General features: G+C 36.1%; 1 long non-coding RNA gene across 2 annotated transcripts; it reads left to right on the forward strand.

Moving 5' to 3' along the window:
• Window positions 1–3,036: 3,036 nt before the first annotated feature.
• LOC147598156 (uncharacterized) lies at window positions 3,037–23,224 on the forward strand. 2 transcript variants are annotated; one of them, XR_015260871.1, is made up of 5 exons: window positions 3,037–3,135; window positions 5,450–5,722; window positions 6,365–6,486; window positions 7,529–7,636; window positions 23,174–23,224. It is a non-coding gene; the product is annotated as an uncharacterized LOC147598156 (long non-coding RNA). The 2 variants fall into 2 exon arrangements; XR_015260870.1 differs by having other exon boundaries at window positions 7,532–7,636.
• Window positions 23,225–23,670: the final 446 nt, after the last annotated feature.

A 23,670-nucleotide genomic window follows, 5' to 3' on the forward strand; every position in this document is an offset into this window, starting at 1 on the left:
AAACTGGATTAATTGCAATAAAATGTATAATAGCCACTAGTTGAAAAAGGGAAACCTTATCAATTAGCTGGAAATTGCTTCTTGAGATAAAAAAGAAGTGGTAAGTACTCATGACCCGTTTACAACATCTTTTTCTGTAATCATGAAGGGACATCTTTGAACACCTTCCCTGCCACACGATGTTGTGAGGAACTAGCATTTAAAAGGTTGTTAATTTCTGAATAAAAATTGACAAAATTTATATCCATAAAAGTTAGTGTTTGAAAATCTTACTTAGAAAGAGACTACACCAAGTAAAGCTACATGTGAATTTCTGTAGCTAATTTACTACTGTGTAGTTGTTTTCTTAGAACTAGTTGTTTCGAAGTTGTCACCCCAATGAATAAATTACTAACATCCCAGGTTTTTTAAACACAAAATGAGTCATGCTAACCTATTTAAGTAGCCTGTTGCAAAAGTGAATTAATATGATAATATGACCTTGTGAAATTATTACTGTTCATGTGCTAAATGTTCTTATTTATTATCCATAATGTTTAATTGTGGTTTAAACAAATTCCATATAAACACATTTACTTTAGAGTTTAGAAATTGCAATTACATTCTGCAGTTACCAGAATAAATTCCTTATTACTTATTAGGATAGGAGGATTTCTGTGGTTGCTAACTGATGATAAACAACTCCGCCTTCATCTGTTACTGTTCTTCCTGAACTTCTTTATTTCTGTTTTGGTCTCTACTAGTAGATTGCAATGTCTTTGTGTCTACTGCATTGTATGTCTCTGAATCACAGAAAATACAGGACCTTACTAAAACTCAAGGATTCTGTTTTGTTTAAAGCAGAATTTCCTGTTCCAGTTTAAAAACAAAACCAAACACAAAAAAGCTCATGGTGTGATACAGCACATCACTGGAAGCTTGTAGCTGTTTCTCCATTTCCTGCTCCCCTTTGTCTATTAACTGGTAGCTCTTTTTCTGGAGGCCCCTGTGTCACTCTGGTTGTTGATGACTTTGTTTCTCTGCATAAATGTGTGATGTATAGATAGTGCTTATGTGGACGTCAGCATTTCCAAACCTTGCATGTGTTGCATTGCTAAGCAACTTTTAGCAACACTTATCTCTCGTCCTTATGCCATCTGGAAAAGAGGATTAGACAAGGAAATGTGCCAGAGAGAGACAAAGGCAAATCTAAGAAAGAGGTGGCTTAATTACTTAAGAGAATGAGTGACATTAATAGTAGGCAATCATCAGAATTGATTGAAAGCAAGCACAATGCCTTTACAGGTAGTGATAAGGAACCACTGAGAAAGGTTGCATATTTTATACCCCCCATCCTTTTTCTATCCCTAGAGGAAGCGTACATAACTGAATCCTATTGTATGTTTACCTACAATGATGCAAGTTGAAGGCCCCTATGATTTCGATACATAATTTAGGTACAATTCCAGTTACAGTGAGTATTTTTCTAGACCTTCTCGCAGTTGTTATGTACATTCAGGACCATAACTAGCTGACTACTGTTTTAAAAGTCTTTTCCACTAGGCAGAGATTATGAAAATGCCAGTGAAGCTTGAAGGTTGTGTACATTAGAGTTACCAACAGTACTGTTAGCATGGGGATAACTGCTAAAGGATAGCATCGTGTGCTTTAAAGTGATGGAAGGAGTCGGCCAAGCAAGTAGTATCAGAAGTCTATTTCCAAAGAACTGCTTTGTCTTTGCTTTTATGTTATAGCTTAAATCTGTAATTGCTAAAGGTGTAAACAAAGTGCTACAATTTTAGCCGCTAAATCCATCTGGAGTTTCAACTGGGTTCACACACATTTTGGGATTATAGTAGCACTTCAGTTGGTACCTCTCCTGTTATGACATGAAAAGCCAGGTATCCAACTTAATGTAACCATGATCACTTTAGATTTTAAATATTCTTATTCTCTACTTCCGTGTGTCTTCTAACATTAAAAGAATGCTGTCTGAGAACTAAACAGGATTTAGTACTGCGTAAAACAAGTGACGTTTGTTACTGAGTTGTTTCACTGCCCATACCTGTACTTTGACCATTGTCTGGTTATTTCCTTATCAGTTTCAACTTGAAACTCTTCCAATAACATGGGAACAATTCAGACTAACTTTCAGTGCCAGCTCCATGTTTTTTACACCTATCTTTGAATAGAAGTGCATACTGCAATATACAGTATTATACTCTCTTCTCACATCTGAATCTACTATTTGTGATTGTGACCCTCCCTGTTCTGTCAACAAATACCAGTGAAATGTCTGACAGATTTTCCTGTCCTCCCTTGGTATAGGACCACAAAGATGACTCGGTTGCCTCTGCTATTACTTAATGTTAATCAAATAGTGTCTGTGAACTAATTGTCTCAGGGTTGTACGATACTGAGTAGGAAAGGGTACTCTAGAAAAGTAGAGTCTACATCTAGAAAAATGTTCGTGATGACGTAATACTGAATTGCATGATTACATGTGCAAGTTTAATGTTGCTAGAAACTTGTAATTGCCTCATACCTAAGCTGCTGTGGTATTTGGCTTTGCAGCCTTAGAATTCTTCAAACTTTTATTTTACATAAAGGGTATCTCTTGGGTCACATGCAGTCCAGATTTAAATAACTGAAGCTTTTTGGAATTGAGTTTGGTACACTATTTCACTTTTCACAATCTTTAAAAAGCAAAATAATGTGTGATTCTGTATGTGACAGAGCAGTTATTCATTCTTGCCATGTAATTTAATGCAATGTAATATATGAACTGAGGGACCTCACATAATAGTATCCCACAGTAACAAACCTTGGGCAAGAAATGTTTGATTCTCCCTCTCTTTTCCCTTTAGAGGAGTGCCACATAATCCTTGGTTGTTGTGTGGTCTCCAATTCAACTTTTCACACAAATGTTGGAAGGGTATTTATAAAAAGCCCTGAGGACCACCCACTTTGCTATTGAAAATTGGCTGAAATAATACCTTCTTTATAATTTAGCTGTAGTGTTGTCGAAATTTAAAATCCATGTGTATTTCTGTTTAAAGGGGCAGTGGAGAAATGACGTGTTCAATGAATGGAGCACTATAGTTAATTGTTCTGCTGACATCTGTGATGGACTGTGGATCAATGGCTACCCTGCTGGTACGTACATTCATTATGCTGTCCAGTTATTAACAAGTCTTTGGCATAATGCTTTGGTTGTCCCTCTTTTGATTCATATGATCTGACTGTAGTGTTTAGCATCCTCCAAGTACTCAATTCTCCTAAAATGCATAGTTTTGTAGAGCAAGAGGGACAGCTATTTGTCTGAGACCTTTTCTAAAGGGAGGGAGCTGTTCATTCATATTAAATGCAGAACTACAGTGCCTATCTAATATTCTTGTAATGGATCTTTATTCTTGCAATGAGAGAGAGGGTTTTTTGGTTTTAATAAGTTGGATTTTTAATTTCAAAGTGAAAGTATTTTTGAATTAAGAGATTGGAAAGATAGCAAAAGAAACAAACTGTGTGTGCATGCATGGTATGCATGTGTATGAGTAATCCCAATTAGTTTAAATTATGTAATTGAAAATAGTAAAAAATTGCTCAGCAGGTTATAATTTGTTAAGCACAGAGCAGAAATAAATGCCATCGTAATGTGAAGACATGGACTCAATGGCTTAACAGAAAGCTTTTCTAATCCAATTGACTTCTGCATGAGGGGACTGTTTACATAGGATACAGTAGTTCTAACTTGAGTGCAGCTGGTCAAGAGATGCTCATAAGTGAATTGTTTTTATTGCCTCAAATGTGAGTGTATCACCTCAAAGGATATGATCCAAAAAACTTGAAATACAGCATTCATGCATATGCTCTTGGTGTCAAGCAGCAAAATCATATGGAATAGAACTCAGAAGATCTGTGCAGCAGCCCATATTAAGAATATTTGCATGTCAAAATCTCTACTGTAGGATGTTAAAACTCTGAAAATTAAAGACTTAATCAAAAAAATCAGAAGAATATAATTCACCTGATTGCTTTATTTCTATCTTTGGTATTAGATATACTTGTAATGCTAGGTCGTACTTTCAGAACCCGGAATTTTCTGTAAAGGAATAAGTTTTTGGAGGTTTCGTAAGTCTCACAGTAAAGTGCTTCTTTAATCTAGTCAGAGTTGGTAGTAATCAAAATTCATAGCTATATTCAGTCCCTATAGAATGTTGTGATGGTCTGTTTCATGATTAGTTAGCAGATGTTAACTTTAACAGGCCTTTTTTTTTGGCACTGTAAGCTGAACAATAAGGAATTGAATAGGTCTTGAAGAAATCTCTACACAATCATGGAAGTATTCTCTTCAGATTACTATAAGGATATATTTGAAGAGAGAAAATTTGTTCCACTCCTGTTCATTGGGTACTTAGAAGACTTAATTTTCCCTTTTCTCAGCAGTGCAATCATTTGCATTCTGTATTAAGAAAGCGTGATATTCCTGTTTATTGATAAAACTTAATTGTTTTTTACATCTTTTTAAAATGCATTTTTGTGGAAGTCAAGGTTATTCACAGGACTTCAGTTTGAAATAAATGTCTAGATAAGTGTTTCAGGCAGAGCAATAGCTTGGCTTTTGTGAAGAAACTGCCTTCATTGAAAGTAATGAGTGTGTATCTTCTTCCCATCCTTCTGGGAACACAAGTTTGCTTTAATGTCATGATTGTCCAAGCTGAGTAGGGATTATATTGTTTACTCTGTCTTTGCGAGGTGTTCACTTTCACAAGCGTTGGAGGCTCTGAATGACTTGGGCAGCGTTTTACCTGTGCGTGTTTGCTAGCTTTCTGTTGGGACTCTGCAACAACTGTATCTACCAAAGCTCCAAGTGATTTTTACCTATACGAGTGAGCTGTTTGGTTGATGAGCTGCATTTGTATTACTTTACCTTGAATATATGGTTACTTTCAATTTTACAATAGTTATGTCTGGAGAGATATGAGATCGTAATTATTTCCTTCACTTTCTCCTGTTCCCAAAACAACAATGATGTGAGAATAAGTTTTATAGGTGCTCAATACAAGAACCTACTGTCCTCAGTCCATTTTTAAATAAGCAACATGAAGATAAAATCATAAGCAAAAAATTTTACTCTTCGTTGATTTTTCCCTCAGAATAATATTTTAACTGGAGTAACTTCTAATGCTGGCTTACGTGGCAAGGTTTTGATAATGGGGGGCTGCATGGATGGCCTCTGTCAGAAGAGGCCAGGGGCTGCCCTGTGCTGGACACAGCTGGCTCTGCAACAGATCCGCTGCTGACCAAAGCTGTGCCCATCAGCAAAGCTGGTGACACCCCTGTGAAAGTATGTTTAAGAAAGGGTAAAACACTGCATAACAGTGAGGGGAAAACAGTGCAAGAAATAATCCTGTAGAGACTGAGGTGAGAGGAGGAGATTCACCAGATATCAAAGCAGATATTTCTCCTGCAGCCTGTGGAAGCTTTGGAAGAAACTGGTGGAGCAGGCATTTCTGAGGAGCCCATGAAGAGGACCGCAGTGGAACAGATACACTGCAGCCCATGGAGGACCCCACACCACAGCAGTTGCACTCAGGAGCAGATTCTCCCGACAGGAACTGTGACTTGTGGAGGACCTGTGCTGGAGGAGGGGAAAAACATGAGGAGGAAGGAGGAGCAGAGAGGGACTGTTAGGGATTGACCACAACTGCCCCCCATTCTTCATCTCCCTGCACTGCTTTAGGAGGTAGAGGAGTTGCGAATGAAGGAGTGAAGTTGAGCTTGGGGAAAAAAGGGAGTGAGATGGGGCGGGAAGATGTTGTTTTAATTTATCTATGTTTCTCACTATTCAAGCCTATCTTAATTTGCAATAAATAATTTTCCCGGAGTCTGTTTTGCCCGTGGTGGCAGTCAGTAAACAATCTCCCTGTCTTTGTCTTGATCCATGAGCCTTTGCATCTTATTTTCATCCCACCTTGCTGTTGAGGAGAGGAAGTGGAGAGCACTTGGGTCAGCATGTGGCGGCTAGCCAAGGTCAACCCACCAGAAATGCTATGAAAGATTTAACAAATAAAGCTATAATGGATCATTCTGTTAAATGGATTATGATTTGGTTGAGATTTTCTTTCACCTCAGTAGTAATTTTTAACGTTTTTGTTAGTTTTAACCTTAGTCATCTTCATCAGCCATTGACTTTCCCCTGTTTAATGCTGCTGGCCAAAATAGAGAGTTCTACTGCCTCTTTGAGTAAGAAGTACGGTGAGAGTGTTTTATGCTCTGACTTAAAAACTTTACCTGACCTTGTAACATTGTGATACAGTAACAGTAAGAGATAGTCAATGTATAATTCTGGCCCACTAACTCTTCGTTGCTTTTTTTTGATGATCAGCGGTGAATCATCAGGGTCTGGAGATCTGGACTGGCATCAGAAGCCACCAAAACCTGTCAAGTTCTGCTGCCAACTTATTTGAGTTAATTGAAGAAACTGAGAGGAAACCAGTTAACTGCTGTGTATGTAATGTGGGGAAGAGCCAATTTCATTATATGTTTCCCTTGGTTAATGTGTGTATGCAGTAATCCAAAACCTGTTAGTTGGTATACTAACTTCATAAATTACAGCAAATATGCAAGTATTATACCCTAAAAATAGTAGCAAATACCTTTTTTCTGTGCTGAGATGTTTTTGTGATTGTCAACTATACTTTTATAATGTAATATCGAGCCTTTAAAGACTGCAAGTTGTTTACTGCCATCCCCCACCCCCAGCTGGTGGCTTCTGACTATTCAAGGAAGGATTCTCTATTCAACGAAGTACAAAAAGCTCTGCCTTCAAAAAACAGGAGCATAAAAATTGTTCTTCTAAATATTGATTTGCAATCGTAAATTAATAATTGATTTTTGAAGTATTGATAAATTCCCTAAAGTCCCTGGAAACTGCTGAATGTGCTAATACTTCTAAGAAGCCAAGAACGTTTAAATCTCACTGAAATTTGTTTCAAAAATCTCACTCAACATTTGATCGCTCTATATATTTTAATAGTAACAATTTTCTTTTTTCTCTGTGAAGGATAATAGCTGATGTCTGAATTGTAAATACTCAACAATAATTATTTCAAGTACGGTATCAGATGAAATAGAATCTACAGTGAAGTATTTATTTGAAGCTGTGAAACTTGATTCTTTGTTTATTAGGGAAGTCACTGCTTTAAGTTTGTGCAGCACTTCAACAGAACTTGGAAAACACAGAATTATATATCCCCATTTGTCAACTATTATCTCTGTTTGACAAAATCTACTAAAGTTTTTGGAGAGGTTCATTATGCTTAATGTATGTTTTCTGCTGTATACTCAGCTGTAAATTTAATATACTGAGAACCTAATGACTGTCAAGGTAAATTTATTCTTATATTTGGACTTAATTAAGACTTTAAAACCTGTCAATGCAAACAGACAAAAATGTCAAAATTATTTTCTTTCACTGGATTTGAGTGTATAAGCTGTCTTTTAACATATGTTACATCTGGGAACTGAAATCTACCATTTCTGTTATTAGCAGTTCTGGATTTGCGCTAGCTGATTTACCAATCCCTAAGGGAGACAGAGCCAGAATTTGCATCTGACACTCTGTGTGGAGCGGGAGATGCTTCAAGCAGCCAGCATGGTGAGTAAAGATAATGGATTAGTTGACTGCTCAGCTTTTTGGTTAACTGGAAAATGAAAAAGTCTCTTTGCATAGCAGTAAAGTAACTTGAGAGTATAAGAAACTGCCTTTGTAATACACACAGACAGTTCTTAAGTTTTGGGGTTTTTTTAAACACAGAGCACTGAATTTCTCATAATAAATATAACAAAAAAAAATTTATGACTGCTTCAATTTTAGGAGAGAAGTCTATCCCTCCTAGGGTTTCTTTTCAGTTATTTTAATCAGGCAAAACATACTGGTGTGCGGTAAGGTCAAAAGAGCTCATGTAATAGTTCAATAAGACAACTAATTTAGTAAGAATGAAAAGGACCTAATATTTGAATCTAGGGTCCAGATTTTATCCTCTTCAGTAGTGTTCAGAAATGCTGCCAGTGCTTCGTATATTTCTCATAACAACTTTGACAGGTGAAACTGGTCCCATAAATGCCGCAGGTACAGTATCTTCAATTGTGGGAGTGCTGGTTTCAGGAAAAGTCAGAAACATTCAGCTATAAGCCATTTTACATTTATATAAAATATTCAAGCAGGTGGTGCAGGCAGAAATTTTTAATTTTTTCCTGACTTAATACTCTTGTGATTTTTGTCATGTCTGATTTTTAATTCTTGGTAAATGGACAGCCAACAAGCTTTTGCCTGTGAATTATTTTGATGCTGGAGTAACCAGTTCTAGTACTGCCAGTCCAAGCAGTGAAGTCAAGAGTCAAACTACTCTTCCTTCAGAAGGATTAGGATTCTAAACGTGGTAAATTTTGTTCTGTTTGTTTATATTGTGAGATTTGAAACACCAGAATTGACAAAGTCTTACTCTGTATCCATAACACTAGAAGACATAACACTTTCTCTTGATCCCCTAATTGCAACAAAGATGTTTAAGAGAAAAACGCAAAATAGTGCTGGCCATGTAGTCAAATCACAAGAGTTAGTGACTTTGATTTGAAGTTTCAAATTTGATACTTCTGAGAAAGGTTTTTCTTGACCACTTGGTTGCTGGTACTGCAGAGGTGACTGTCCTAGCTATGTGTTACTTTGTGAAATGCATGAAAAACAAGCAGTTGCATTTGCAATCCGTGTGCAAATCCTGTCTGTGACTCATGCAATTTAATCAATTAGAAACAAAATCTCTTGTGACTCTCTGGAGGGGATACCATATGTTGCAAAAGAAAAAGCACTTTTAGAGGAGGCATATCAGTGTTTTTGGGAAGATGGCATTGCAGAGAAAACGCAGAAAATGTGTTTTATTAGGACTTCAAAAAAAACCCTAGTAATTCTTTTACATAGTTCATTGAGCTAAAGACAGTTTTGGCTTTTCAGGGCATCCTGTTGTTACAGGCAGTCAGCCATGGTTTTCTAGTCTTAGTGTCATGACTTGGGTATGCGTCTTTGTGTGCATGTGCACCTGTACTTACGTAGGTGGAGTAATATATGTACAAATAATTGCTTTGTTTTCCGTAAGTTTGAAACATTCTTCTGTCCTGTAAAAAGATGGAACAACAAAGTGACAGTGCAACAGCCACACGTGTTGATCCTAGCCATCCCTCTGTCTCCTGCTGTCCTGCCCTTATCATTTTCATTGTCACACTGGCATGCCTAATTTGCAAAAGATTACTAGTTCATGGAGTTCTGTTTTGTCCTTTCAGTTGTTTTATAACTCACTGAAACAAATGAAAAGCACTTAACTCTTGAAGTATTTTAAGATATCCCAAAACTACCAGTATTAAATAATTAGTCCTTTTGTTTGGCTTATTCCAAGGGCATTTCACTGCCAGATCTTTGGGTCACGCATAAAAATAATTTCCTTTTGTTGCCTGTTTGTGATGGTCACTTAATGTCAGCGTTACTTCAGCAGGACCTCTTGGATGCAGAGAATTCTAGTCTGCTTTTAAATATCCTTCAAACACAGATGTTTGCTTTACTTGATGTTCAGTGATTAGAAAATGTCAGCTGCAGCAGAGTGTGAGGACTCCGCTACTCTGTCATCTGAATTGTATTTAAGAGTACAATGTGTTTATGGTGCCAGAATTTTGAAGAGTTAGGCTTTTATTTTTTAATTTTTAAGTGTTCTGTTGAGGTCATGTCCAGAGTGATTTCTTCGTAAGATAGGGTTGTCTTTCTGAGTGTTCATGGCAGACAAATAGCAGGACTTCTCAGAGTTAACTAATCATAATTGATTTCAGTGGACGGATTGTGTGTTGGGTCAGGGACATTGGAATAATTGGTACTGGAAGGCAAGTTAGATGAAGTGAGACGGAGCAGGTAGAAAGAGGGGGAGCAGATGCCTATGAGACTGGAAGGAATGAAGGGAGGAAGAAAGAGAAGGAAGGAAAAGAAGAGTGAAGAACACTTGAAGAGCTATTGCAAGATTCTTAACTCCAGCAATTGCTCTACTGATTTCTGATTCTTATTTCTGTTTTTGAAGAGAAATGTTGGCAAACTGAAAAGACCTTGGGAGTAACCTCTGCTGATGGGTAAATGATGAGATCCTTGAGGCTTTCGTGCATCACTGCCTATAGTGTGGATATAATCGTGCAGTGATGGAGAATCATCCAGTTTTTATCCAGTATTGATGAACCGTCACTGAAAGAGTTCCAAGAGGTTTTGTTGTTCAGTAATAACATATATGTAGCTATTGTTTAAATATGGATGTTTTTACATATTTCATAGAGGTAATGAGATCCACGACCATGAAAGATGTATTAGATGTAGTTTGACTGTAAAGTCTCTTTAGTTACTATTTAGTAACACGTATCTTATGCCTACGATTAATTTCTAGTAGTTTCATGATATTGACCAAGCAAGTAAGCTTGGTATCAATGGAGCTCTTAATTTTGGTTTGTTTGTTTTTTTTTCTTAGTACTAGTGATTTATTTTTACAGTATTTTTTGTTTCAGTATTATTTTCCAGGAGTCTTTTTAGAAAAGATAATAATGACTGCTTAAAGAATTATTAGATACATCAGTAAATGGATTTAGAGTAGCAATGTTATTTGGTTATTTCAGTTTGCTATGCTAAGGGAAGCAACGCGTGCATGTTGAAGAATGTTCTCTTCTGTATTCCTAATGTTATTACAAGACATCAGTGTAATAAAGAAATTTCCAGGCACTGGTATTGGTGACATAATCTTGCTAGTTGTCCAGATTGTTTTAATCACTCTGGTTTACATTTACTTCATATCATCACATTTCTGCTGCATCAGCTAAAATATTTTTCATATTTCTGGATTGAAGAACATTATTGTGCTACATGTCTTAAATTGAGGGGAATTTACAAGTCTGAGTAACAAGCTTTGAATTGAAAACAGGGCTAGGAATGTATGGAGCTTTTGAATTAAGCCAACGCAAATGTCACTGGTTTATTGTTTAGAAGATTGAAGCTGTAAAAAAAAAAAAAAAAAATCAAGTTTTGACTTCTACTCTTTGTAGGTTGCAAGTGCTTAGCCTTAAGTATTTTGCCATCTAATTCAAGCTTATCACTATTCGATGCTTCTTTCACTCCCTAACTCCAACTGAGTTCCACTGAAAGTGTCTCTAAGTGAGATACTTTTTTGAAGGTTCATTATGGATGAATGAATTGCCTTTTTATTTTACCGTTGTTAGCATTCAACTGATAACATTGGATTTTAATGAGGAACAAAACACAGTTAGGTAAAGTAGTAACTGATAATTTTAGTTGGTTATTTAAGCAGCAAGATCATAGTTCAACTAGACCTACATTAAAATAACTGACTAAGCAGGATACAAGACAAACAAGTCTGGATTTCCAAGATTGGAGCTCATGGAACTGTAGGCAGTTGGCTTAACAAAAAAGGTAACAAAAAAGAGCTACTCTTCACATCATTATGTCATAGCTCCAACCTAACAAAAAGCTAACTGTGTGCGTAAATTTAAACACATAATAAATGCTTTAATGGATATGATGTGTGTAATTAAATAATCGGGGGGGGGAGGTGGAATTATTCTGTGCCACTCCGTATTTAAAATGTTTTGTTTGTAATAGTGCTAAAGTTTTATTTCTGACCTTGATAATTCAGGAGAATACATATCTAATCTTTACATATCACTCTTTACTGAAATAGTGATCAAACACTGGAGTGGGCTGTCCAAGGAAGTAGTGGAGTCACCATCCCTCGAGGTGTTCAAAGAAAGTGTGGCACTGCAGGACGTGGTTTAGTAGGCATGGTGGTGTTAGGTTGACGGTTGGACTTGGTGATCTTGCAGGTCTCTTCCAACCTTAAGATTTTATGATATTAATCTGTACCAGAAATAACTTGACTGTAAATGTTTTGGGATTGTCCTTTAATTAGCAATACTCAATTTGATTAATTGAAATTTTAGATTCATCAAAGTGAGTAAGTTTATGGTGAGAGAGATTATTTTTGCAGGATTTTATACATTGCAATTTACCAGAAAAGGAAGGAGTAAGTATGATGATTGATCTTTGGAGCATGCAGGAGAGCCAAGCCAAACCTGCATCTTTTCACACGTAGTTGGACATGTTATAATGTAAGGATTTGGAGCAATTTGATACCTGCTAAAGCAAAGTGCCTGCGAAAAATGTCCTATTTTCTCCCCACTATTTCTTCTTCCAAGAAGCCCTTTTTAGACTGTTTGACAAAAGTGAATGTGTAACTTAATTCAGCAACAGCATCAGATGACACACACGCTGTCATATGTTAGTTAAAAAAAAAAAGAAAAGAAAAATAGTTACCATAACAACTGACTCACCACTTGTATTTGCAAGAGAGAGTATCTTCTAAGAAAGTGTTATAGGTCAGTCACATGCATGTTAGTAGTGTTTTCAGTGAAAAAGAATGAAATGTTTTTTCATAGGTGACAACAATTTTTTTTCTCCTTACTCAAGTAGAGGTTTGGTATCAGAAATAAGATTGTGATCATGTCCGTAACTGGAAGCAGCAGCAACTAAGTATGTTTAAAAAGAAAACAAAAACCCTCAACCCTGAATGCTTGATTTCTAATCATATTAAGGAATAGTCTGGACAGCTGACCAGACAGAATCTGTATTAAACAGTGGAATAACAACACTATCAGGTGCCTTTTTTTTTTTTCCTTAAACTTACTGTTTTTTTTTAATCTTGAAGACTCAGAACAGTCTATTTGTATTTTTGATTCATTGTTGAATATCTGATTCTGCTCATGTTTGAGGTCAGTAGTTTTACTTTTGACATCTGTGTTGGCATGATCAAACATTAACATGATTTATTTTATATTTTGTGTCATCTTTTCTGAGCTAACTTCAAAGCCCCCTTCCCTATCCATGTTTCCCACTTCTCCACTGAAAACCTGAAATTCTTGACATCATCAGTAGAAGCAGCCTGAGGATCAGCAAAGATTTCTTTGAAGACTTGTTAATAATTTCCACTACAGACAAATATTCTGCGGAAAAAAAAGGTTTTGACTCTACCCCCTCTTTCCTGCGGGCAGTGACAAATAAAGAATTTCTGCGAAATCAGATTATTTTAAATCTGCCTTTTCATAGGTTTTCCTGGGTGGGGACAAAGGGGAACTGCAGCTATAATTAGGTTTCTACTCTATTTTCTTGTTTTGTTTTTATCTGACCTGTGTTTCAGCTAGCAGTTTCTGGTTTTTTTTTAGCTGATAGGTATTTGCTGTAATTTTGATTATTTTATCTGGAATTTTATGTCATAATTACCATATTTCAAAAGTGAAGAACCCTGACTTCTCCACACCTGACATGGAAAAAGAAATATGAGGTTTTGGACTCATGTAAATTCGTCATCTAAGGAGAAATAATTTTTCATTAACAACAATATGTAAGTTTAATATCTAAACTGTCTGCAATAACTTTATTTCCTGAACAGTTTCCCTTTTCTACTAAAGGTCTGAAAAGACACTTACTTGGGTATAGTAATGAGAACCTGTTAGAGCCCACAGTTCTGTATTCAGTTGATCTGTGTGCAGCCCTTCCTCAGAATTGCTGCTTCTCATTGATTTCTCTGCACCACGAGGGGGTTCCTTGAAAGAACGAATTAGTCTTAGTGTGCGTAAGTTCTGTGAATTTAAATGTACATGTTTAACTCCGTGAGACAAGCATCAGGACGAGAGACTCAATATAATTACATGGCCAGAGCATGCTATCTCATGGTTGTCTGTAGTATCTCAAGAGATCTCTGTTGTACTCGCTGGAACAAAGTGTGGTTATGTAGTATTTCACTGTTTGTCTCATGAGATTTTGAAGTAGAGCTAGTAACAGAATTGCAGAATCTGCCTTTTCCACTGCAGTTTCTTTTAATGTTCCTTAAAATGATGCTACTTAGATTTTAAAAGTAATAGGGGAAATCTGCATTCTAAATATCTACATGAATTTTAAATCTATTGCTCAAATAATAATGAAAATATTGTTTTAATGGACCTAAAAGAAAGACGTTGAATGTTTCCTCAGCTGCCTCTATAGCAACTGGAATAAAATATTACTAATGGTCATAGCAGATCTTTGTTGTATTGCCATGGTTTGATGTGAACATTTGAAAAAAAAAATTGGCATTAGAAGCACTGTTATAGGTATCTATGGAAATTACTGTGTTTATTTTGAGTCTATTTGCTGTATGTGCACAGTAATCTTTACAAATTTTAGAGAGACTTTACGTAACAAAACTGCATTTTTTTAATAATAGTGTTAGAAGATACAAGTTACAGCATACCCTGCACATTTTACAATTAACAGGTGTAGGGGTACGCTGACTTTGCTGTGCGCAACCATGCATCTGAGACTAGAACCAAATTTTGAGGCCCATACAGGTCTCTCTAGTATTGTCCTTTTGTGTATTGAGAATGTTTTGTAGCTTTCATTTGCTCTTTTCTCACTTCTCATGAACCTCTCCCTCTGCTGAAAGAACACGTCATTCCCAGATGTTAAAACAATTATTGTGTATATCCCTAAAAGTAGGAATAGATATAAAATAAAAGATATCACCACTATCCATAACTTTTTTTTAGCTTTGAGGAGGAAAAAGACCAATGAGTGAACCTGCTCTATTGACAAATGAACTAACAGGTGGTGAAAGGGAAAAAAGAATACTAGAACTGGGAACTTCCATTGAACTGATACCTTGGGGGAAAAATCAGTTCAAAAAAGCAAAGCCATGGTCATCTGAACTGTTACTTTTTTAAAACCGTGTGAAACTTGAGAATAATAATTTTGTCAGGAGTTCAATAACTTCAAGATTTCAATAAAACATGTGAATGTGGGTTTATAAAATCTCATCTCAAAGATTGTTCTCTGGCAGATGGGTATGTTTCTGTTGCTGTTTCAGTGCAACAGGGTGAGATTTTTCACTGAACGTTAGATACGTAGTATTGTAAGGTAGGTTCATGTTGTTGTAGATTTTGGTTTCTTTTTTATTTTTGCTGAACTGTGTCCTGCAGCATTTCCTGATATTAAACAGAGTTCATAGAATCATAGAATGGGGTTCTCTGTGCAAAGATGGTACTCTTTGAAGAATGAGTTCCATTGCAGTCAAACTGAGTTTTATGGACTCCTCAGTCTCAGTACAGCAAAGCCTTTCATAAACCATCTAAGATATTTTCAAGACAATGAGATTTAAGCATATTTTTACAATTTTTACATCTGGTAGCTTGTGTGGATGAATAATCTCAAGATCATATTTTACTCAAGGCTTATATTGCATTGAATGTTTAAATTAAAAAAGAAAAGATAGGCTAAGCTAGAGTAGGCTTTCTTGTATTGCTGTAGGGGGAATATTGAAGAAGAGTACAAAGCATTTGTACGCGAGGGTGCAGCCTAGCTGGAGGTAAAATAGTAAGGAATAGTTGTTAAATGAGTATTTTGCAGATTATACCTTTGGGGGTTTTTGTATCAAGGTTTTTGGAGTCTTCTTTCTCTAAAAATGACGCAGACTTTGGGTAGGACTGGCATATTTCTTCTTACTTCATTGGTGGAAATGGTTGTGAGTTGTTTCAGGCCTTTCGTATACAGAGAACCTAAACCGAAATGGAAATCATATTACTGTCTTTTAATTGGTTGAATTAAATATGTTCCTTCCAGTCACTCCCATCTTGTTTCTTCCTCTACTTCATTCCAAGTATTTTGAGACTTTTTGCAATGTAGTACTTAAGCTTGTGTTTAGAGTGAATTACCCTTTAGGTAAACATCTGTCTGTGCAGAAATAATTAACAGAGATGATCTCTTTTCCCCCCACTACATTTTTTTTTTCTTTTTTGTGCGAATGAAACAAGCTGGGTATGTACACCCATACCCAGAGAGTGTACCACCTTCTGTCTGCTGCTGTAATTGACCAATCAATGTGCTGTGTATCTATATATGTGAGCGTTCCCTGAAACTACTCTGCAATCACTATTTTGATTTTTAACCATTTTTCTCTTGGTGGCAATGTCTGGATAATGGCTGCTCCAGAACTTAGTGAGTTAGGACTTTTCTGTTGTGTTGTTCACCCCTACCCTCATACCTTCTCCCCAAAACTCCCTTATTTTCATTAAGGGGGGAAAGTTAGGTGGTCGTTTCTCTTCTGTGATTTTTGTAATCTTAATATTAATTGAAATATTTGTTAATATTCATTTAAAATAAGTATGCTATAATATTGGAAAATCTTTGTGAGAAAACAAAAAAAGGAAGACAAGTCCTGTTTGTACAGATCTGTACTAGAATATGTGTAAAAGTTGGTATCTGCTTTGCTTTACTGCAACTTCTGTAGCCTATGATATGTTTCCCAGGGGTAATTATGTTATTCTGAGACTTCTTAATTGTTTTTTTTAAAAAGATAAATTATTGGATGGTAAAAGGAATTAAGCTTTCATGTCAAAGTTCTTACTTTGAGTTTATATACATCCAAGTCCTTATATGACCATTTATCTTGTCAACAAAACCCAAAAACCACAAAGGACAACCTAGATAATATTTTAAGACTTCTCAAGTTTGTATTTTTACTGAAAGTGCTTTTGCTGGTGTCAATTATATCTATATGTTCTCATAAAATGAGACATTTTCATTTAGGATTTTTAATGAGCAGAATTTCTTTGTTTTCATTTATTCTACTTGTATCTTCAGTCTAAATAAAACAAAGCTGTAGTCCCAAGCATTATGGAAAACAGATTTTGATTATTTTATTTTTTAGTTTCCCCTGGTAGATACACAGAAGTAGAAGCTACTTCTGAAAACGTAGATGTTGTGATGTAGTGATGACCTTTGGAAAAAACTGTTTGAGTCGGGTCCAGAAACTTCTAGCGTACTCTATTTTGACCTCTAAAATATTTCCCTCTCTAAATCATGCAGTAAAATAATTTGGGATTTTGAATCTGCCTACATAGGAAGATAATTCTGAGCTTTGATAAGAGTTATGTTAATTTTGGTGCTAAGTTTAAGGAAATTTAAAAAAAAAAAAGAGCTTTCGTTGCTTTGGGTCTTTGGTTTGTTTTGTTTGAAACTTTCAGACTGTCTGCTTGGCATTTTGCTTAAAAGAAAAGCCATGCTCACACATATGGAAGATTGCCAGATACTCTAAACCCTATTTTGGTTAAATTACAGTACCCAGATTTCGGTAACAAAGCACATTGATTTTATATTCAAAAAGATTTTTATATTTAGTCTGTTAACCTTTTGTAATTCCCACCCACAGCTTTAAACTGTAGAACATTTTTATGCTAATTGTTGTCAGTAGGGTATCTGCCATGGCCCCTTGGTAATTTAAATCCATTCAATTGTAATGCAGGTGCTGATAATTGCAGAACTGTTATTGTCTGACTGGCTGCAGAATATTTGTCTCAAGCAATTCTTTTCAAATCGGATTTGAGAACACTTTTTTAAAATATCACATTTGAAGATAGCCTTACATCATATTTACAGTAAAGAAAACAATCATAAGGATTTCTCCTCTCATTTCTAAGACAGTTTTACACACAGTTTTAAAAAAGGCTTCACTGTGGCAGATTCTAAGGTTCAACAGCTATTGTGTAGTTTGAAAAATGTCTGTTAGTCCCTTTTGGTTTTGGGTGTTTGTAGGAATTTTTGTCTAGCAGTTTCTGAAAATACGGTTGGGGTAATATCATGATCCAGTGAATATGACATGGGAAGAAAAAAGATTTTGTGTTCTGAGCCCAGATCATCGGAGTGATGTTGGCCAGATTACTTCCTTCTTGTCCTACTTTTTTCAGTATAAAATAATGACATTATTTTTCCTTTACACATCTCAAAACATTGCATTTAATCTGAACTGCGTTATAGCAAACAAAAACCTGTCCTATAATCTTAATGGGCATATATGGATGTGTTTTCTATCCGTAAGAAAATATTCTTTATTTTACTAGAATCTTCGTTATATTCTTTGTAAGGTCTATGTAGTGCAGAGTTAATGATTATGCAATAGCGCTTTGTTTGGAATACACAATATGCTAAAGTGCTGCCTGGGAAAATATTTTAAATACAGAGTAGTCATTACTTTTATTAAATGATTATAATTTTAGTGGATTGGATGAACCCTCCCTCTGAGTGAAGTCTTTGTTTCCACAGGATGATTTAATATGGATGAGAGTCATTTTCATAAGAAAAACCTTTGGTTAACTGAAGTTGCTTACAGAGAGGAAGGTAAATTAAGGATCAAAAATAGCAGCTTTTTGTAGTCTCTACTGTAAGGTGTTTTGGTTTTTTTTTTTTTTTTTTTTCAATTAAGAACATTTGAATTCAATATTAATTTCCGAAGATCAAATTAAAAAGGTGTTCAAACAGTTTAATGGCAGTGATGAATAGTAGTGAAATTGATTGCTGTAGGCTGGAGTTCCAGGTTCCTGACTGGGAGTGTGGCACTCTCAGCAGAATAGGTCTCGGGGTTCAGGATGGGCTGGCTGGTTTTGGCTCTGTTCCGTTGTGGAGATGTAGCTATGTAACTGTCGCAGTGTCTGGTTGTGGTAATAGAGTGATTAACTCCAGTGAGTTGGCATTAAAACACAGAACACAAGATTCACTCCTGTTTCCTCATGCCCCTTTATAACTATTTGTCTGGACCTACCGACTGACGTTCTGGGGATCTGGACACTTTGTTTCTTCTTTTAGCTTCACCCTGAAATAGTTAATTTGGCTTATTTTGAAGTCAAATGAATTGATATTGCAACTACAAGAAAAAAAATCTGTGGAGGTTAAATTACCTAGAGTGTAATATTTTAATGTCTCAGTGAATATTCAGATTTAATTGGCTAAAAACTTCAGTGGTGAACAGCTGACGAGTAGAGCTTCTGCTCTGCCTAGGAGTTACTGCTCGTACTGGAAGACTGTCCATTTAATTCTCCTTTTCAGGTCCCGTTGAACAAACAATAAATCTGTTCTTAAATGATTAAACTAAACCTGTCCAATGGTCTTTTGAACTAGAGATTTTTTGTAGTTCTGGTGGATAGGTTTATTATCTTTACTGTCTTATTCATGTAGCTAAAGTAATATGAACCCATTGAGATAAATAGGTGGGGCTTTTTTTTCATATAAATGTACATTCTAACTCATGTAGTACTTTAAATCCCTTCTAGTGCGTGTTGTCTGTGTATAGAAACTTAAATGCAGCCGTTATGATCGTTTTGGGGAGTAAACTGACTGGAGCTACGTACTTGGAATTCTTATTGACTCAACTTCCCTGATTTAGGATTTGGGGAATTGTGTTTATTTATACTACAATTATGCTGGTGCTAGTAATGGTTCTTTTTTCTTCTCTAAGTTTTGTAATGCAGGAGTATACTCAGTAAGGTCTTTACCCTGTGGCAAGACAACTCAACAGCATAAACCAAGAATAATATAGAACCCTTAGTTCTTAAATGCTTTGGGTTTTGTCAAATTAACCTAAAACCTGGCTCTGACATTCTGTTAGGGTTTTTTGTTAATTGAAGTTAGCTTTGTAAGATACTAATGGAACAGAATTTTCTCAGTTAACAGTTTGTCAGTCTTGGTGCCTTCGTGGTTTATGTTTTTCAACTAGCAGTGAAAGCAAACTATTTGTTAAATGTGTTGTCTGTGTTTCACATTAGGGAGGTTTGAATTTTGCTATTAGAAGCATGCAATTGTGTTTTCCGTATGGAAACTCTGGCAGCCTATCTGTGTGTGGTTGTTTTTATTACAGGTAATTTGAAAGAAAAAGTTGTCTATGCTGAACTAAATGGTGCAAGACTCATTTAACAGAAATGCATGTGAGAAGAGATCCTTTAACACACTCCTTTCTGCCATTTGATTTCATGGATGCTATAAATTAATTAGATTCAAATTTTTGTTTTGTGTGCCTACACATATTTTGCATAATATTCTACTGAGTGCATTATTGTAGATACATTGCACTTGATAATTTTCTTTCGGATCAGTAGTGAAAGTCAGTAACTTCAGTTAATAATAGTTTATTTAACAAAAGTTAAATATATTTTGCTTTCTGCTGAATAGATCATCTTTCCTTTTTTTTTTTTTTTTTCCCCCTCCCTCACCCCCCCCCCCAGCTGTTTGGTAAATTGACTCTAACATTCGAGCCTAATGCCCTGTGTCTGGTCACCTTTAAATGAAACATCTATTACCTCAGGACCGATAACTCTTATTTTTAAAAAAGTTCAGTTAAATAAGGATAATATTAGCTGTTTGTAGCAGACCAAATGCTGTAATAACTATTTGCAGGCCGTTAATAAACGTTACGTCTGTAGCTGTAGGTTTACTGCCTTGTCATCCTTACTGAGGGTTGTTCACTGCCAGTATTCCTTCCTTCCTTTCCCCAACCACTGCTCCTCCCCGGCCCTCAACTTCTGGCTTGATGTCCTACACAAGTGATTAGTGTGCTGTAATTGAATTGGCTGTAAAAAGATAATTAGTTGATATTTCACTCCCAGAGAGGTCAAGCTGCCCTATCTTGAATGGTTGTTATGAAAGTATTGTCCTGCTGGTGCTTATCCCTTGAAGGTGGCGTGTGATCTTGGTCTTGCTGATAGTAACTGTTGTAATTAAAGTTAACATGAAGGAGGTGCTTAAGGAGTGATTCTTGGATGTGGATGCTTTAGCTTCACTTGGAAAGCATGTGAAGTTGGAGTTTATAAACCGTGTTAGGTAATGGTCTTGGTAGTACATTTTCAATGCCTGGCACAGTACTGTCTCACTTGCTCTAAACCTTCATTGTGCCGTATTACCAGTAATGGTGGACAACAGGAATATGAGTAGAGGTGTTTAAGGTTTCTGAGATGACTGACGTGAAATCCGGTCAGGTACCTTGCAACCACTGATCCTAAAAACCTTTCTTTGAAGAGCTGCTGGTTTTGAGATTATTTCAGCTAAAGATGGGCATGAATAATTTTTTTAATAAATGGATTATCTAAATGTAGGACTTCCACTGGTGTTAAAGAGGTTCTTAAATAAACAAGAGAGCAAAATTCTACAAGTGACTCTCTTGGAAAAGGTGGGAAGACTTTATAAATGGGATTTGGGTTCACTGTCTCCTATGAACATTGTATTTAATTATTTGCTTTGTGTATTTACAACTGTATTAGAGAAGAATTGGGTGACGCAGTAAGTCTTCTGTAGGCGTAACAGCTATGGCACTTACTATTTTTAAAGACTACTCACAACTGTAGACTAAGTGACAATTAGATAATTCTGCCATTCCTAGTAAGCCAGGTACATAGTGTTTACTTTCCTGTGCATCGGTGTGGGGCGATTTGCTCAAGGCCATGCGATGAACCAGGGTGTGAATTCGAGTTGTCTGTTTCTGGTGCTTCCTCAGATCACAGGGCTGTAGCAGCTGTAGTCTGTACTTGTTACTGTATCCCGACATTCACTGTGTCAATAAATACATCATGGGCAAACCTCCTGAAGGCTCGTGTTAAACAGGAAAACGTTTGCACCAGGTGTATTCCTCTTTCTTTCCTAAAGGGTCAGTGATGTTTCTTCTCTGCACTGTTAATGAAAAGTTGAATGGGGTCTCTTTTTTTTTTTTAACTTGATTTCCCATCCCTGATGACAGTTATACTACCTTTGTGACTACAGTGCACTGCTAAAATTACTTAGTGTTAAACACGTCCTTCAAAACTGTGTAGCACAAAAACTATCAAGTAATAATTTTTTAAAAGATTAATTTTAATGACACAGGGACCTTTCTGGAACTGTTAGTGCATTAAGAACCTGGAGTTATTCTGTAAGCAGCGTAGTTCTTATCCATTGCTCGGAGAATAAATACTGCTACTACAGCAAAAGCTAATGGAGAGAAAGATGTTATTTAATGTCCTTGCAGAGGAAAAGACTTAACTTTTGTCTTGCCGTATAGTGATAAAGTTATGGCACTGTGGAGATAACTGCAGCATTCACAGCTAGAAATTACTTTAAGGTATTCTAGCTAGGATAAAGTATTACAGTTATATTATTTTTCACACATCACCCCACGGAATTTGAGACAAGCACTACTATTTCTAGGTTTTGTCCTGAATTATTCAACAACAGATTTCCAGCACAAAAATATTCCTGCCAGGATGGGAAATCACCTACTGAAGCGTTCTCCTGTCTTCTGATTTGTGTCATGAAATGCTTCTTCAAGTTTCCAGTCATTAAGAACATGACCAAAACAGCCTTCTAGCAGGTTTTGCAGGGAACAGAAGTTATTTAATTGTGAAATTCGTGTTCCTGCAGGGTGGGCTGGTATGAAATTATCATGAGTAGTTGCATTATTATGTAATTGTTCACTATGTTGGTTGTGACAAAAACTACACCAGATAGCATCAGTTCCGTTACATCTGAATGAGAAGAGGAAAAAAGCCCTCTGTTTTGTGTAATGCAGTCAATGGAATTTCTCAGGCTTTGCAGTACTTCTTTCAGTGGGGTCCTGAAGAATATTTCAGAAAAGGAAGAAAAGTAAAAGCTATGAAACTTCTGTCAAAGCAACCTTAATGTAAATTACTGTATTTGCATGGATATGCTACACTGAAGTAAAACAGTGGCGTAGGCATTTCAAAATTCCATGAAATAGTCCAGAAAAAAACCTGGTCTGGAACTGAAGGCTTGAAACTGTATTGGGAGAGTTCTAGGAAAAAACCTAGATACTATTGTTTGAACTGAGAAAGTGAGATGTGCCCAAAAGGTCAGGTATAGATAAGGTAACTGTTTACTTCACTCCCAGTAAGATTTTAGTGCTAAAAAAGAAGAGCAGATAAGAGTTTCAGACCAGACAATCTGATACAACTTCTGATTACAATTTATTTTGACTGTTGAGTTGTACATTCTGGCTTTTATATTTTTTATTATTTGACTCTAGTTACTGTAGAGGATGCTAATAGTTTAGTGACCAGAGAACAATTTTGTTTACAGAAATAAATAATAGGAAATCATGAGATAATCTTAATATATGTAAATCAAAATCCACCATATTCAAGTAGTGATGATTTTGCAGTTATTCTTAAATTATGAATGCAAAGGAAACACTAGAGCATCGTAAATGACACCATTTTTGGCACTTTCCTTAAGCAGTACAGATATACTATTCCCCCCCTGTAGAAAGGAGGCAAAAAGCCAAGTGGCAGGATATCTGCGGAGAAAGCTGACAAGATTACAGTCTTGTGGGACAAATGGAAGACAGCAGGTATGTGTGAATCAGTATTCCTGCTGCTCAGCTGGAGAACACTGTCTGCCGAAAGCAGTTTTTGTCTCTTTGCAATACACCACTGCTAATTGGAATTAATCTTTTGGACAGACGGCCCTGTCTTTTTCTTAGCTGACCACTGTAATATAATATTGCCTTTCACATTTTATGCCAGTACATCTTTTAGTTCCTTATAACATGGGCTTGTGCTTGCAAGAACAGTGTTTCTCAGTACTTATTTTGGAGGGTGTTTGGTGTTGGGTTTTTTGGGTGTTTGGAGTTTTTTTTAAGCGTGTTTCTTGTTTTATTAGAGCTCTTGTCCCTATTTCAAATGAAGTAGGTGTAGGAGGTTTCACTACACCATTAAAATTGCCATCAATTTTACTACCTGTTTTTTCAGCTTAGTTTTGCA

This window comes from Chlamydotis macqueenii, chromosome 21 (assembly GCF_036417535.1).
Source record: "Chlamydotis macqueenii isolate bChlMac1 chromosome 21, bChlMac1.mat, whole genome shotgun sequence".
Lineage (NCBI taxonomy): Eukaryota > Metazoa > Chordata > Aves > Otidiformes > Otididae > Chlamydotis > Chlamydotis macqueenii.